The sequence below is a fragment of the Rhincodon typus genome, chromosome 9, assembly GCF_021869965.1.
Source record: "Rhincodon typus isolate 14 chromosome 9, sRhiTyp1.1, whole genome shotgun sequence".
NCBI lineage: Eukaryota > Metazoa > Chordata > Chondrichthyes > Orectolobiformes > Rhincodontidae > Rhincodon > Rhincodon typus.
In genome coordinates, this window is record NC_063340.1 from 82,283,436 (window position 1) to 82,302,030 (window position 18,595).

Consider the following 18,595-nt stretch of genomic DNA (forward strand, 5'->3'; position numbering starts at 1 on the left):
TCAGTCGGGCAGTTGGCTGACAGCTGGGTGAGATCAGCTGCTCCTCATGCCTTTGGGGAAGAGATTTGCATCAGTGCTTCTTCCCAAGCCACCAGCCAAATACTTAAAGATTTTGGTTTGTAATTAAAGGCTCCATTTACTCAGATACTGTTGAACTGGCTTGGGTCTGGTATTAAGTGCAGATCTGAGTTAGATAGCCCTGTGTAAACAGATGGGTTGAAACTGTCCTCCATTTACCAGCTGTCCCATGACACACTATAACGATATTCTGCTTTTGATTTGCACATTTCCTTGTTGGAGATGTGGAGCCCAATTAGGAATAACATTGATGCATTCCCCCAACCACCCAGTAACTCACACCCAAAACCTCTTCACCTGGCAACTCCCTTGCCTTACCTCAGGCAATCCCTTAGGATTGAGAAAAACTCGCTTCCAGTCAGTTCAGTGGGTTCTGAGATGGCTAGGTCAGATTGGGATGTCTCGTCGCACAGATGAGTTGGACCAAAGAGTCTGTTTCTGTGCTGTATGACTCTATTTGCCAGAACACTAGCAAGACTTTCCCACCTCCTTCTTGGGAGCCAAGGGAGCTTTTGAGAGGATACAAGGGCCATTTGAAAGGGAGCATCTCTGCTGCATATGGGGCAGGGGCTCGAAGGGTTGGGTAGAACGAGGCATTTGAAAGTTTGTGTTCTCCCTCTGACTCCCTGACTTCATATTCCTGATGACAGATCCTTTGATGCATTCAGTGTCTTCCTGGATAATATTGTTCTGGTTGGTCAGTCACAATTCACAAGGCTGCGAGCATGTTCGACTCCTTCAGGGCCAATGCTTTCCTCCTGGGAACTTCCTGCTGAGACTGAGTTCTGAGTCAAGTAGTTGCTTCAGGAGTCTGCTGCTGGGATCATCCTGCCCAGCGGAACTGGTTTTGAGGAATATTACGTCCCCTCCCCCAATGCCGCAGGACTGTGTATCCCAAATATCCCAGTTCTTCTATCCTCTTCCAGTTCCATCAAAATTATAACTCCAAGTTAGTTCTGCTAAACCAATCAGTATTGGGATTTGTCCTTCTCAAAAGCTAATTCTATTGAGCTGTCCTGTCCCTAGAATTTAGACAACATACACTGGACTTGCACATAGCACGTAGAACATAGAATAGTACAGCACAGTACAGGCCCTTCGGCCCACGATGTTGTGCTGAACTTTTACCCTAATCCTAAAGTCTATCTAGCCTCCACCCCTACCTTATACTATCATCCATCTGCCTATCTAATAGTCGCTTAAATGCCCCTAATGAGGCCGACTCCACTACCCTCTCTGGCAATGCATTCCACGCTTCGACCACTCTCTGAGTAAAGAACCTACCTCTGACGTCTCCCCTATATCTACCTCCACTCACTTTAAGACTATGCCCCCTTGTAATAGCTACCTCCACCCTAGGAAAAAGTCTCTGGCTGTCTACTCTATCTATACCTCTGATCATTTTATACACCTCTATCAAGTCACATCTCATCCTTTGTCGTTCTAAAGAGAAAAGCCCTAGCTCTCTCAACTTTTCCTCGTAAGACCTCTCCTCCATTCCAGGCAACATCCTGGTAAATCTCCTCTGCACCTTTTCCACTTGCACACTTGTGACTTTCATTTCTTCTCCATTCTCTGAAATCTAAGAAAACTCATGCGGATCACAAAGTGAAATCCATCAGAAGAGACAGCATTACCTTCACTTTCTGAACCATTGGGAACTTGCTATGCCAGGAGCTGCATATGTTATGGGTTCAATTCCAACTCCAGAGATATGAGTCCATAGGCTAACCTACCTTTCAGTGCAGTGCTGAAGGAGTGCTGCACTCTCAGAGATGCTCCCTTTCAAATAACACATTAACCTGAAGCCCCTTCAGTCCTCTCGAAAGCTCCCTTGGCACCATTCCAAGGAGGAGGCGAGCCGTGCTAGTATTCTGCCAAATAGAGTCATACAGCACAGAAACAGACCCTTTGGTCCAACTCGTCCGTGCGACCAGACGTCCCAATCTGACCAAGTTCCATTTGCCAGCATTTGGCCCATATCCATCTAAACCCTTTCTATTCATATAACCATCCAGATGCCTTTTAAATGTTGTAATTGTACCAGTCTCCACCACTACCTCTGGCAGTTTGTTCCATACACGCATCACCCTCTGTGTGAGAAAGTTACCCCTCAGGTCCTTTTAAAATCTGTCCCCTCCTTATTTATCTCTCAATCAAAATCATTAATGATCCAGTCATAATGTGGTTATTATCATTTGCTGGTTTTAGATTCTCACTGTGTTTCCTGCATTACAGTAGTGGCTACATATTAAATGTATCATATTGTTTGCAAAGCACTTTGCAAGGTCTGACATTGGGAAAGTTGCTATATAAACGTGATTTCTTCCTTTCAAATGTTCATATGCATATGATATGCTGATATTCACAAGGTATATAAATATGATGAGCAACAGAACACTCTTTGATCATTGTAATTGCTTTATTACCTTGTGAAGGGTGGCAGATATCAATTAAGACCATAAGACATAGGAACAGAAGTAGCATATTTGATATTCGAGTCTGCTCCACCATTCAATGGGATCACGGCTGATCTGATAATCCCCAACTTCATTTTCCTGCCTTTTCCCCATAACCCTTGATTCCCTTACTGATTAAACATCTGTCTCTCTCAGCCTTGACTATACATAATGACCCAGACTCAACAGCCTATAGACTCACTATTCTCTGAGAAAAGAAATTCCTCCTTATCTCTGTATTAAATGTGTGATCCTTTATTCTGAGATCTTCCCTTCTGAACCTAGATTCTCCCACAGGGGTAACAACCTTTCTGCATCACCCATGTCAAGCCCCCTAAAAATCTTATAATTAATACTTCCACCAACGCTGTCTAATGAGCTTTCTGTTAAAACTGGTGTTTATTGTTTAAATCATGTTGCTATTCAGCAATTTCGAATGGACAACATCAGCCAAGATTATGTGTGTAGGCTGCTCACACAGGAGCCTTCTGACTCTTTAACGATGGACCCAAGCTGGGGGCTTGCACTGAGTTAACAGAGCTTGGCTGGAGGAATCTACCATCAGGTTTTCCTGCTGGACACTGGGAAAGGGGAAAAGTGGATGACACTCCAGCTGGCCACTGCCATCCTGTGAGGGATTTGGACACAAAGAGAAGCTCGCTTGATTCATTATGATGCATTCACAGCTGACCAGCCAGCAGATATGTCAATGCTGAGGTCATACAAGACGATGGCAGTGGGTGGGGGACAAGTGAGAAAAGGAAACGCTGTTGCAGGGAGTTGACGGCCTATTGGTATTATCGCCGGTTTACTAATCCAGAGACCCTAGCTCATGTTCTGGGGATCCTAATTCAAATCCCATCACAGCTGATGGTGAGGTTTGAATTGAGAATCTAATGATGACCATGAAATCATTGTTAATTGTCAGGAAGAAACCCATCCAGCTCACTTATGTCCTATAGGGAAGGAAACTGCTGTCTTTACTTGGTTTATCATTCCAAACCCACATCCAATGAATGAATAAAGGAAAATGTTACTTCCAGACTTGTGTTGCTTGGGCTGACCAGATGGTGGGGGGGGAGGAGGAGGCAGGAGTAACCCTGCTATAAGCACATGTCAGACACTGAGACTCAGACTTGAGTAATGAAATTACTGAAAACAATTTAGTTGGAAAAAGTTCTGTCATCATTTCTGACAAGGACTTACATTATTGTTTACTTGATTGAACAGACAGGGAAAGGCAAATGTGGTTTCCTTTTAACTGACAAGCAGCTTGGTCAGGACAGAAAGGAAATCTACGCTCAATCTGGAAGATAAAGTTCAGGGAATTGACTGGATTAAGCACAGCAAAAGGCAGTTCTGTGTGATTAAAGACTGACAGCAAAGCAGAAGCAATGTTTCCGTATCCTCCCCTCTTTGGTTTTTCCATCAGGAAGGTGTGATCTCCTCACTATAGCCTGGTTCCATTGGCACCAGGAGCCCTGTATTCCCATTCTTGCAGTAAGGGTGTAGCTGCTGTGTACTAACAAGGGGGTTCACTGCTCCTGCAGTCAGATATCAACTCAGGTTGAATACATTGCCAGCAAACATAGAAACTAGAAGTTGGGATAGGCCATTCAGCCCTTCAAGCCTGCTCCACCATTCAATATGATCATCCAACTCAGTATCCTGTTCCTGCTTTATCCCCATATTCTTTGATCCCTTCAATGATACCCAAGTCATTCTTGAAAACATTCAATGTTATGGCCTCAACCACTTTCAGTGGCAGCAAATTCAACATTCTCTGTGTGAAGAAATTTCTCCTCATCTCAAGTCCTAAATGGCCTACCCTGTATCCTTAGGCTGTGACCCTTTGTTCTGGGCTCCCCAGTCATCAGGAACATCCTTCCTGTGTTTACCCTGTCTAATCCTGTCTGATTTTCATTACTTCATTGGATGGTACTTGACTGTTTTCTCTTGTCTGAAGTTTTTATTGCTAATAGAAAATGTGTTCAAGAGAAATGTTTTTGAACTCTGTTTTTAATTTCTCTATTACCTGTTTCTTAGGCGTCTTGCATTAAGCTGGAGATTAATCTTTCATTTGTGGAGACTTCAGGGTAATTGTGAAGGTATAACAGTGCCCAGTTGGTGCTCATGTGTGTGTTTTCTGGTGCGGAGGGAATCACTGTATAGTGCTGAGGAACAGCAATTTTCTTGGATTTCACTGTCCCTGCGATAGCAGTGCTGACACCAGTTGCAGCTTTGAAAATGCTGAGATTGAATAATGTCGCACAGCCCACTGAATGAGTGTGATATTGCCCTGACCTCTTGGTACCACACCTCTCATTATCACTATCTACTGGGCCATCAGTGTGGCTTGAGGATAGTTGTAGCATACATTGCATGGCAATACTGAGGGTGACTCACATTATTGGAAATGTCGTCCTGCAGATGGGGCATTGACTGAGAACCCTTCTTGCCCTGTCAGGTGAATGTGAAAGTTCTAACTATTTCCTGAAGCAGCAGAGGATTTCTATCCAGCTTTCTGGTTAATGTTGAATCCCTCCATCTCTGAGGCAGTTTATCTAGTAATTATCATGTGTTTATGAGAGCTTGCTGTGTACACCGTAGAAAGCATCCTAGTCGAACGCATCACAGTGTGGTACGGCAACTGCTCTGCCGAAGACCACAAGAAATTACAGAGAGTTGTGAATGTCATGCAGTCCATCCTAAAAAACAGCCTTCCTTCCACTGATTCTGTCTAAACTTCCCGCTGCCTTGGGAAAGCAGCCAACACAATCAAAGACCCCTCCCATCCTGGTTATACTCTCTTCCGCCCTCTTCCGTCAGATAGGAGATACAAAGGTTTGAAAACATGTACCAACAGATTCAAGAACAGCTTCTTCCCCGATGTTATCAGACTTATGAACAGACCTCTCATATTAGAGTTGATCTTTCCCCGCACCTTCTCTGTAGCTGTAACACTATATTCTGCATTCTGTTTTATTACCCTGATGTACTTACGTAAGGTATGATTTGTCTAGTTAGCATGCAAAACAATACTTTTCATTGTGTCTGGATCCATGTGACAAGAATAAATCAGATCAAATATAAAAAAAACTCCCACTGCACTCCGGGATAGTGAATTTCACAGACTCATTATAATTTCTCCTCATCTGTTTTAAATCTGTTACTCCTTATCCTAAAACTACGACCTCCTTTCTAGATTGCCCTACTCGAGTTAACATCCTTTCTACGTTTACTTTGTCCATCTCCTTTAGCATCTTCCAGACCTCAATTAGATCTCTTCTCATTCCTCTAAACTCCAGAGAGTGTAGGACTAAACTGCTCAATCTCTCATCATAAGACAAACCCCTCCTCTCCGGAATCAATCAAGTGAACCTCCCCTGAACTGCCTCCGATAAAACTACATTTCTCTGCAAGTAAGGGGACCAAAACTATACACAATAATCCAGTTACGGCCTCACTGAGACTAGAAAGGGAATTTTATCCAGAAAAGTGGAACTACATCTTGTACAGTGCTGCTTGCAGGCTGACGACAAGGCCTGGCCAAAATCCATTCTATCTTCAGGCACGGCACGTGGATGTGAAGGCTGTGTCAACATTCCCCTGGAGTGGAAATGAGTGGCAGGAGGTCAGTGTTGAAGCTGGTCAGACACTGCAAAGCTCAGGGAATGAACTGTAAGCAAGGCCAAGCTTCGATAGTGAGAGGCTTGGGGAGCCAATAGCAATGATGGCCGTGTACATCACTCCTAATTTCTGATAAGGTGTTTTCATGGACGATGATTGTAACTATCAGAGCAAAGAAAAATGCAAGAAAATGAAAATATGCTACAGAAACCCGGCAGGCCAGGCAGTGTCTGTGGAGAGAGAATGGTGATAATGTGTCAGGTCGATGACCTTTCAGAAAAATCAGAAAGGTCATCGACCTGAAACACTAACTCTGGTTTCTATCCATGAACTCCACCTGACCTGATGAATATTTGCAGCATGTTTCATTAATATTTCAGATTTTGAACAACTGCAGTATTATGCTTTTTTTAAAGAATACAAGAATCCTGTTTAGAATCAGTCGGAAACATAACATTCCTAAGGTCACTTATTTTCTTCTCCTGATCAGTCCTGTGCCTAAATTTCTTAAAAGCTGTTGTTGTCCTATTTGAATCATGTCCTATTTACTGCTTTCTCCAATAAACACTATCACTAGAAAGATATTTTGACATTTCTGCCAAGCTTAGTGAACACATCCCTTTGAGAATACCTTGCCAATGCTTCTGTAAAAAATCCTGGTGTAATGAAGGCTTGAGACATGATGGTTCCAAGCAACAATAATATGTGTTTATATCTGTGAATTTAATGTGTTGAGACACTTTCAGGGAGGTGAAACAAATACTGGGCAGCAGTAAGAGAGGACCTCCTGACCTCAGTGTTCACATTTGCCAATGAGAGGTGTTATTTTTGAGTTGCTGTTGCCGATAATTTTGCAAACACCACAATCAAATTCACCTCAAACCCCAGCACCACCTCACACCTCCAGACGTCACCTTCTCCTGTTGGGCATCAGTATTAAACCATATGGGAAATGGTGGAGAAATAGGAATGGTAGTCAACTGGGCTGATAGTTTGGGGACAAGGTTTCAAATCTCACAATTTACATTCAACGAATAAATCTGGAGTTGAAAGATAGTCTCAGAAATGATGGCATCTACAACTTTTTTTTGTTGTTTGAAATCTATCTGGTTCACTAATGTCCTCTTGGGAAGGAAATCTGCCATTCTTACCCGGTCTGGCCTTTGTGTGACTCCAGACACACAGCAATGTAGTTGATCTTAATCAGCCCCTGAAATAGCCCAGCAAGCCAGTCAACACAACAGCAATTAAGGATGGGCAACTAATGTTGGTTTTGCTCATGAAACTCACATCCCATGAAGTGTAAATGGAAGAAAATGAGTGGCCTCTTATTCTGAAACTGTGCCCCTTAGTTCTAGATCCCTTTATGAGGGGGGAAAGATCCTCTCAGAACCCACTCTGTCAAGTCCTCTCAGAATTTTATAGGTTTCAATCAGATCACCCATCATTTTTCTGAACTCCAATGAGTATAGGATCAACCTTTCCTCAAAAAACATCCTCTTCATCAAGAATCAGCTCTGTGAATCATCCCTGAGTGCCATCCGATTTGAGTATATCCTCCTCATAAATAAAGGTAATAAAATTGTACATGCTACTCTAAGTGTGGTCTCTCTGAAGTCTTATTACATAACCATACAACAATTTAACAAGATTTCCCCAAGTTTAAACACCATTTCTTCTAGCAATAAAGGGTAACACTCCATTGGCTTTCTGAATGTCCTGATAGTTATGTAAGTGCAGTGATGAGAAAATGGTAATTAGAAACACGAAACATGATTGAATGTTTCATTAGCCCAGTGTTTTCCAATACATTAACCACAAGCCACATGTGGCAAATTAGACATACAGATGTGGCCAGTTATAGCTCTCATTAGTCAATTAAAGTGTTAGTTATCACTGAAAAGAATGACTTGTTGCCACATATTTTACATCTTGCACATATCAGCACAAACACAAGAATACCAACTTCTTAAATGATTATGATTTGGAATTCTTGAGCCCAATCTGATGAATGCAAGACAAAAAGCCTTGGCAACATGTTGCTCTTTTCCAGTGATATTCTTGATCAATTGGGCCGAGAAGTGGCAGATGGAGTTAAATGTGAGGTGTTGCATTTTGGTAAGGCAAATCAGGGCACGACTTATACTGTTAATAGTAGGGCCCTGGCAAGTATGTCCAAACAAAGGGACCTAAAGGTGCAGCTGCATAGTTCCTTGAAGGTGGAGTCACAGGCAGGGTGGTGAAAAAGTTGTTTAGGACTTCAGAGGTCATGTTGTGGCAGTACAGGAGATTGGTGAGGCCACTTTTACAACACTGTGTTCAATTCCTGTCTCCTTGCTATAGGAAAAATGTTGTGAAACTTGTAAGGGTTCAGAAAAGATTTACAAGGCAGTTGCTGGGATTGGAGGATTAAGTTTTACGTAGAAGCTGAATAGGCTAAGACTTTTCTCCCTGGAACATCAGAGGATGAGGGGTGACCTTATAGAGGTTTATAAAGTCATGAAGGACATGGATAGGGTGAATAGATAAGGATGTTTTCCCAGGATACAGGAGTCTAAAACTAGAGGGCATAGGTTTAAGGTGAAAGGAGAAAGGTTAAAAAGGGAGCTGAGGGACAACTTTTTCACACAGAGGTTGTCGCGTGTAAGGAACGAGCTGTCAGAGGAAGTGGTGGAGGTGGGTACAATTACAACATTTAAAAGACATTTGGACAGGTATATGGATACGAAGGGTTTAGAGGGATATGGGCCAAATGCTGGCAAACGGGACTGGATCAGTTTAGGATATCTGGTCGGCACGGACGAGTTGGACCAAAGGGTTTGTTTCCATGCTGTATAACTTAATGACTCTAATTACTGAATAAGTGAGACAGTGCACATCCATAACACCACAGCACAGATCTGAATACTGAGTCTCAGGGCACATCTATGTGAATTCTAAACTTCTGTGTGCCTGTTGGTAAAATGATAAGAGGAGAACAAGAGTGTATGAGTGGTTTTTTTGCTTGTTTTTTGTGATTTACCTTGTGTGCTGAATGGTAAAAGATGTTTTTCAGTAAATAGACATGTGAAGTACATGATCCATGTATTAGCATGCTTTTGTAAAACGAAAATTAAAGTCTGTGGTTTTTAAACTGTCCTGCTGGAGCCAAATCTTTATCAGCAATATTGTTTGGGACATGTCGGGGGCACTGAGGCCAATTGTCTTTCACTACTGTGGAATTCAGAAATAAATTGAGTCAGAATTGAAATTTTCTCCCTCTAGCTCAGTGCTTCATTGGGAGGCAAGTCACTCCTAAACCTTTGAGATGATTTCTGTGTCTTTAGAATTTGGAATGCATTATAACTGATTCAATACTGTTCCTGATCAACTTTATTCAGTGTTAACACTTTCAATAAAATAATTGATACGCCCATCTTTTGTCAGAGGATGGTAATGTGCACACTGAGATTTTCAGTCACGTTAAAACAGCACAATGGATTAATATTTAACCAACAGAAAATAAAACCAATTTCTTAATATTTGCTTAATCTTTACAGAGGATTTACTCAATTGATGGTTTGGGTGGGGTGAGGGAGGAGAGTGTTTATCTCACTGGTCAGGCTGGGCCTTGTATCCATTTGAGTTTAGAAGAATGAGAGGTGATCTTATTGGAGAAAGAACCTAACAGAACTTGTCAAGATGTATAATGAAAGGATATTTCTCCCTTGTGGGGCAGACTAGGATTAAGGAAAACAATGTAAGAAAAGGGCTCTCTCATTTAAGACAGAGATGAGGGGAAACCTTCACCCAGAAAATGGTGAGCCTTTGGAACGGTCTTCCCCAGAGATTAGTTGAGGTGAAACAAATTGAATATTTTTAAGGCGGGGGTGGGTCAATTCTGGACTAATGAGTGAATCAAATGTTATCAGGGATGTAGAGTTGATGCCAAAGTCAGATCAGCCATGATCTTATTGTCTGGTGGAGCTGACTTGACGGGCCGAACGGTCTACTCTTGCTCCTAATTCACATGTTCATGTGTAACTACTAAATGCTGGAATATGTGAAAATATGCCCCCCCAAACCCACCACTTTGTTAATGCTTGAATTTTGATGGAAAAATGGGATCAGGAGGGGCCCAATCAGATCTTCAAACCTGTTCTGCCAATTAGTTAAAACATGGCTGATCTTACCTTAGCTTCACTTACTCATCTTAATTTCCTATTCATTAATACTCCTGGTCACTAAAGAATTATTAATCCCAGTTTTGAAATTTTCAATCGAAACTGAATTTTTGTTGAAAGGTGGGAAGGTCAAATCAGGAAAATTCTTGACCTGACAGGTCCACTTGTTTTAGAAAGGCCGTCAGATATTGTGTCTTGTGTTGGAGAGACAATGGTGGGATGCATTTGCCTACACAGAAGCGTGGGCAGATATCAGTTTGACAGGTTACAACACTCTCTCGCTTTACTGGAAGTCAGCCCAGTTTTATTGATTATTATCAGGCCCTCAAACTCTCCCCAACTGGCCCATCCCACCTGACATGCCTCCCATAGATTCTTCTATATTTCTCAGGCCCACACCATGTCTCCTGAAAGCATGCCCCTCCACATTCTCCCATTCCCCCAAATCCTTCCCCATTTCTCACATTTTTCTCTCTGCTCCCTCAAACTTCCAAGCCCCTTCATATTCCCTGTGCCACCTCCAGGTCCTCCCAATACCCCTACGCTACCTCAATGCAACCCCTGTCCTCCATAGCCACTCACCCAGAACCCAAAATGGGCAGATCTCAAGTGCCATGACTTTAAAATGGATCTGAAACAGAAACTTCTAACAATCAATCTAATTAACACTCAATCACACTTCATACTAAAAAAAAACACATTCATAAAAACCATTCAAAAAAGTTGAAATCACTTCAAATGTATTTTTTGTTAAAAAAACTAACATCTATTTCCCTAAACACGTCAAAGGTAAATAATTATGTAATAGACTTCTGTAAACCAAACTGTGAATAGAGATAAGTGGTCTGGGCCTTTTGAAACTCAGCCAAGCACTCATAATGGGCTCAGCTGTAATACCAAACCCACAGAAATGTAGGCAATGGAGTCTATTGAATTAAAAAGACAAATAGTATTTTTAACCAAAATATATCGGATGTTCTGTCAATAAAAGTAGTTTAGGAGCATTTTTAGTATACACTAAGTGAAAGCTACTGATTCTTGTTTTAATTTTAAAAGAACTCTGGGAATTTAAATCACTTCAAATTATTACACTAGAGATACAAAGGTGTGTTTTTATTTCAGTTTTGAATATAAAAGAGCACTTTTACCATTGGGAAAAGTACCTTAATACATCTCAACACTCACATAACGCTGATGAATGTAATACCTTACATAGCTTTATAGGACTGAAGCCTACAATTAACCCTTCAAGAGCAACAGATCAACATTACAATTGTTCCCCATTTTGGATTGGGGCTCCCCACTAGTTTATGCTCATCTGAATTATCATGAACCATGTGCCCCAACAAAATCATGAAAATAGCAGTGAATTCCATTCCCACAGCAGAGGGGATGAGTTTGAGATTGCTGAGTGTGGGCTCACTACCTGCACCGTTATCACAGGATTGTAAAGATCCCACATGATGGAATTGTGGGGATGGGGATCCTGGAACCGAGTCCCACTCGCTGTTTTTAAATCTCATGGACACCTCTCAAGTCTGTTCTGACATGGGCAGAGGTGTAAAAATCTAGGCATGCGCCCCTACAATGTTTTTGGGAGAGAATTCCAGTCACTAACTTCAATGTAAAGGAGTGCTTCTAGATATCATTCCTCAGCAGCTTACAAGCTCAAATTCTGAACTTATGGCCTTAAAAACAATCATTTTTTCTGAGAGATTTGATTGGACATTAAGCTGCTAGTATTCAAACCAGCAGGGCCCAGGCTGGACATTGTTAAACTACAGCAGTGGGTGCTATACAGGGAATCTTAACTGTGTCCATGCTTCATTACAGTATGACAGCTCATTCAGTGAATTTTCAATGGTGTAGACATATTGACGGTCAGGAAACCATTGACTGTAAGCTTTGTGGTGAAGGGAAACCTGTTTCAGTCTGTGCTGGGTTCTGATTGTCCTGTTTACAGCATCCTCCCTGTTAAGTACCTGAGTCTCTGCCTGTCCAGAGGCAAGGTGGACCTAGCATAAAAGGAGAGGGTAAGTCAGCCGTGTATGTAGGTCAGCGACCCCTGGCTGGGAGCTGTCAAAAGAAGCCCCTGTGAAGCCCTTTTAGACGTTGGGATAAACTGATTGTCCTCCTTGTATTATTGTTAGTCAGGGACTTGCAAACAGAGTTGGGATGCGCTCAGAGCCTGTTATTGTGTCATTTATGGTGCATACACTGGAGGGGATGTTCCCATCTCACACACACATACAACAAAAAAAAATATAATTTACTGTCATTCCGCTGCACTGGATGAGAAAAAAAGTGAAATCTGAGCATAAAATGCTTTCAGTGCCATTGCACTTGGTGGCTCAGTTCCCATAGCAACCTAAGCATTTAATCAACTTGGTAAACAGATGGTCAGTGTGCAACAGGCAGCATCTGTGACAATAAAGGCCTGACATCACCACAGATGGAGGGTGGAGAGGAGGCTGGGACAGAAACATAACCTGATATTTCCTCCTCATTTGGTGCTGCATTGTAATCTCTCACACATGTAGATGAGCAGGGCCTTTTCATGCAGAAAGTGAGAAGTGAAAGGCCGCAGAAAATCTGCTCTTAAACAGACTTTCCAGCAACTCGCTGCTCACAGTAATTACTTAAACACGTAAAGGGAGAGGGGTAGAGCAGGGGCTGCTGATCCTGGCTACACAGCGTCTGGGACACTGAAAACCTTTGTGCTCAAACAAACATGCTCAACTCTCCGCAACTCTGCTCCCTCCTGTTACTGCTCCCTCTTTCCAACTTCTCCATATATCCCCTACACTGCTATAGGCAACTGGTCTTTTGCTTGAGTATTTATATGCGCCAGACTCAATGTTAAATTAGGAATAAAGACAGAAATTACTAGAAAAACTCAGCATGTCTGGCAGCATCTGTGGAGACAGAAACCAACGTTTCGGGTCCGGTGATGATTCTTCAAAATGGAAGAACCTAGGATCCTACGTATCTCGGATGTCTGTGAGCCTCACTAGTTTGTTAACTCTCTCCCATCTTTGGTGTCCCCTTTACCTCTGTGTCCAAACCCTTTGGGACCTGATGCCTTGATCCCTAGTTCTGGGAACTACTGACAGCATCATAGCTAGCCCACAAACTCTCTGCTCCTTCTAATCTATTCATGCTCACTTCCTTCACTTCACCTTGAGCTGTCTCTGTCTAAAGCTTGGAAATTGCCTCTCCAAATCTCTCTGCTTTTCCATCTGCCCTTCGTCCTTCAGGACCCTTCACTAAGTTCTCGCCACCATTCCTAAAATTTCCTCCTTTAATTTGGCATTAGTACTTGCCTGATGCTCAGCAGACTACATTCCGTCTTACAAACAAATTAGAAGTAGGCCATTTGGCCCGTCAAGCTGCTCTATTATTCAATAAAGTCAGGGCTGACTTGATTGTGGTCTCAGCTCCACTTTCCCACCTACCCTGATATCTTTTAACTTCCTCATTAGTTACGAACCTATCCACCTCTCCCTTCAAAATATTCAATGACCCTGTCTCCAGTTCACTCTCTGAGAGGCAAAATTATTCTTCCTATTTCTGTCTTAAGCAGGACATCTCTATTCTTAAGACCCTAAGACACATGAGCAGAAGTAGACCATTCAGCCCATTGAATCTGCTTCACCATTCATTGAGATTATAGCTTGTGTCCTGTGTCCTGGAGGTTGTCTGCCTCACAAGCATCCACCTTGTCAAGTCCCCTCAGGATCTTACATGTTTCAGGAGTCAAAGATGCTGTTTTTTCAAACGAGGTGTTAGGCTGCTAACCTCTCAGGTGGATGTAAAAGATCCCATTGCATTCCTTGAAGAAGGACCGAGGGGTTCTCCTTCTCCACGTTCATGTCATATCTCTCATACAGCACTTCACTATCTGCTCATAAACACGTTCATCTTAAAGGGGGAGAAAGAACTGGAGAAGTGAAGGGATGGTGTCAGCGGAACATTGTTTTCCATTTACACTAAGTTCGAGGTGAGTAGACAAAGGCGTTACTCTGTATTTTAACCCCTTGTCGTCCTTGTTGTGGGAATGTTTGATGAGGATAGTGTGGAGGAAACTTTGAGTTTACCTGTAGTTCAGACAGTATGGGAAGTTTTCCTCTGTATGAAACCTTGTGATGGGGATGGTATTGAGGGAACCTTACTTTCAGTTCAAATGAGTTGAGGCAGGACTATCAAAGCTTAGGGCCTCGGCTGAAGGCATTGTGCTTCGATGTAAGATTCAATTTTTGTGCATAGGGTCATCAGTCCTTTCCCTTCCCTCTGTGAATTGGTGTGTCCCCACTGTTCTTGGGAGAATCCTGTTCGGGTTTTGGATGATTCAGTCTACACCCTTGGATGTGAATTTCAACATAATATGGAGGAGTCCCTACATTACATAGTGCTCTCCAATCCACAAAAGGTCCACTATACCTCCCCTCAATGAAAGGAAGGTTTGGTTTCTACAGCACGTTTCATAACCTCAAGGTAGCCCCAGAACAGTTTACAGCCACTTAGTAATTATTTTGTCCTTGTGGTGTGAAAAACATAGCAGTCAAATTCTACACTCTCACAAATAGGAAGGGGAGAATGACCAGATAAAGACAATTAAATATTGGTCAGCACACCAGACAGTACTCCCTTGCTCCTTTATGAAGTAACATTAAGTGATCTCTTCCATTCACCCAAGGGAGCAGATGATTTAACGTTTTGATCAAAAGACAGCACACCCAGCAATATTCCTTAGCTCTACACTGGGAATGTCAGTCTGCAGTTTTTAATCAAGTTTCTGGAATGGGATTTGAAACCCCTCAGCTTCTGTTTCAGAGGTGCAAGTCTGACCCTCTGAGTCACTCCTGCTAACGGAGAATTTACACCATTTAATTTGACCACTTTGTTGTGTCTGTACTCCACTGTCAGGTAACCAGGACGGCGTTTCCATGATCTGGGCTGCAGTCGTGATTTTTCCATCTATTAATAAAAACAACAGGACAGAGGGATTATGAAAGCTGACGATAAAACTGGAAGATATGTGAGGATTAGAGGGACATGGTGGAATGGAGTATTGCTGATATTCCACATCTCAAAGATAAGGTGTTAATGGCAAATCTGGAGCTTCTTAACTGAGAATTTCATCTCTGCCAGTGTTGCTCTGAATTTAACCACTGACCTGGCTGTTCACTGATAGATATTGTGCGCCTGGGGAACCTTCTTGAAAGAGACCAGAGAATTCATTTTTAATGTCTTTATATTGACCAAGTACAAAAATTCACTTTGCAGCTGCCCCATATCTGTGGTGATCTGAGTAAAGTGGTGGAATCTTCCAGGCTTGCCTAGAGCTTTCATAAGGGTGGATAGGGTACCTTAATTGGGTGGGCAACAAAAATTCTGTTTCCCATCAACAGGTTAAAGTTTTTCCATTGAGTACTCAGAAACGTTTAGATGGATCAACTGTTCTAACCTTCTGTATTGTATTCATTAGCATGCATCCCACTGCAATTATGTTTGCAGGCACAAGTTTGTTAGCCAAAGATGGGAAACGCATGTGTACACAAATCAACTATATCCAAAAACTGTGTGTCTAGTGGAGAAATGTCTTCCTCCAAACACCAGTGAACACAAACTTCTTCTGTTACTTGACTCTTACATAACCAATGTCTTTCTTGGAGCAACTACTTACAGCATGAAGCCTGACTGAGCCAACCAGCCTGCTGAAGTGAGGCTAATTTGGCGAGGGCACGCAAGTGGGAATAAATTCAACGAAACACGTTCTGTGGTTGTGTCCTTGCTCCATGCAAGTCTTTGGTGAAAAGCCACCAGTTATGCAGATTCTCTTAGCTGTGATGAACAGTCAGTGAGGGCTGATGGTGTGTGAGCTGCTGAGCGATTGCAGTTCCATCGATGTTTTAAGTGTAAATCCTGGCAGATGTGAGAAGCTGTACCACTACAGTGCAAGTAATGCTACACTGGTACCTGCATGAAGTGACGGGCATTGTTTGCATGAGATATCTGATGGAGATGCCTGGTACCAATCTTGTGTGTGACAGTTCTGTGTCATGGCAACTTTACAGTGCAAACTCTCACTCAGGGAGGCATGAAGCACTGAGTAGCCACTGGTACAGACCCTGTCTTCGTTCAGCACCTCGAAGCAGGTTCTCTTTAGCCTCTTTCAGATGCTAACCTCTTGCAGCCACCTCTGTCCAGGCTGCCCTTGTCATTTGGGACAGCCTTCCACAGGGAAAAGAACTTCCCTTTTCTCCTGTATGGGATTCAGGAGAACCCCAAGGGAGGTGTCACTAACGAATGGTGCCCTTTTTGCCTGATCTCTGACCTCTCCAAAGGCAGGTGGGGATTATGCTCCTGAGGCTGTAGTGCTGTGCTGGTGCCTTTTAAATATGACGTCCAGGTTCTGATGGGGGCAGCATTTCTTGCCTGTAAAATCTGGCGTTTTGTCGCTGTGTGAATATATAATAAACTGAGAAGAATGCAATTGAGCTGAAAAACCTCACTCATTCATCCAGTGGAAGTCCCTTCTGTTTTCACACACACCTGCACATTTAGTCACAGAAAAGGGAAGTTTCATCCGATAAGTTGCTTTACTCCATTCTCACCTTAGGCTCCAACATTTTGCAGGATATTAGTTCAATCTGCTACTTGGCTAAATGACCATTTATTGTGGAAGAACCTCATTCGGGAGTGTCATTCGAGCATTTTTGGAATCTTTACCATCTAGTCTTTTCCTGAAGTCCAGACAGTTATATATTTTCAGCTCTAGGAGCTGACTGAGAGAGAGAGGGAAAAAGTTGGGTGATTTTCTACTCCGCGTCTTAAGTTGAGTGTCACGGTGGTTGAGGAAAAGATGACAAGTTGAAGACAAGTTGTCAAGAAGAGCACGAAGAAAGTAGTGAAGAGGGCGTCAACGAAGATTGGGAAGGAGCGGCGAAAATCCAGGAAAAAAGTTACACCATCTATGCCTACAAAATGATGAAGCAGGTTCATCCTGACACTGGCATCCCCTCCAAGACCATGAGTGTCATGAACTCATTTGTCAACAATATTTTCAAGCTCATCATAGGGAAGGCTTCCTGCCTGGCCCATTACAATCAACTCCTGGGAGATCCAGACTACGGTGCACCTGCTACTGCCTGGCGAACTGGCCAGGCTCGCCAGGTCAGAGGGCACAAAGGTGGTGACCAAGGGCACGAGCTCCGAGTGAAGCTAGTGAGAGAGAAAAAAACATAGCAAAAATTTGCAAGTCCTTAATAACAACCACACCGCTAAGGCACAGCTAACTCACGGCAGTTTGACAGTTATAACTGGTAATGTTTGATACATACACCTATATGTTAGACATGGCCATTTTAACCAGTTAAGGCAGCAAAAAGCTTGAATCACAGAATCCATATAGTGCAGGAAGAGGTCATTCAGCCCATCAAGTCTGCATCAACCCTCTGAAGAGCATCAATACCCAAAGTCAGCCCCTCACCCTATAACCCTGCATTTAGCATGGCCAATCCACCTAACCTGCACATCTTTGAACTGTAGGAGGAAACCAGATGAAACCCACACTGACAGGTGCCTAAAGCTGGAATTGAACCTGGGTCCCTGGTGCTGTGAGGCAGCAGTGCTAACCATTGCACCACTCCAACTCAACACACAGCACATAAAGTTGAATGTGTCCAGGAAAGGCTAGTGTTCTGTGAAGCAACATTACTAATAAGTCAGTTTGCAAACCTTGAGTTTCACTCTACTGGGTCAACAATGGCTCTTCTAAATCTGCTTTGAGTTGACTGCTAAAGAAACTGTGGGCCATACGTCTGAGAATAGGTTCAAATCCTGACCCTTGCATTGAATTAAAACTTTGGCAGTGGTGGAGGAGGCATGAGACTTTTATTGGATGCCTGTGGCTATGTCAGTTTCCTGCGTTTCTTTCAGAGAAGATGCAGAGCACGTCTCAAGCAAGACTGACACAGGATCTCCCACTTTTTCTCCTACACACACATACAAAGATTGATATTTCCCCCTAAGATAACACTCTTCAACAGGGAAACATTTCAGCTACCTCCTCCTCTCCCTGGCTGGTAAAGCTGTGTAGCATATAATTAGAGCAGAGAACTGAAGTGCAGGATAAAGTGTAAACACTTTACATTAGCAGTTGTAAATGTGTACATGTTGTGACTGTGTGCTTCATACAATACTGCCATGGAAACCTGCACCTGTTCTCTGGGAGATTTGTATTATATGCACTGACTATAGTGC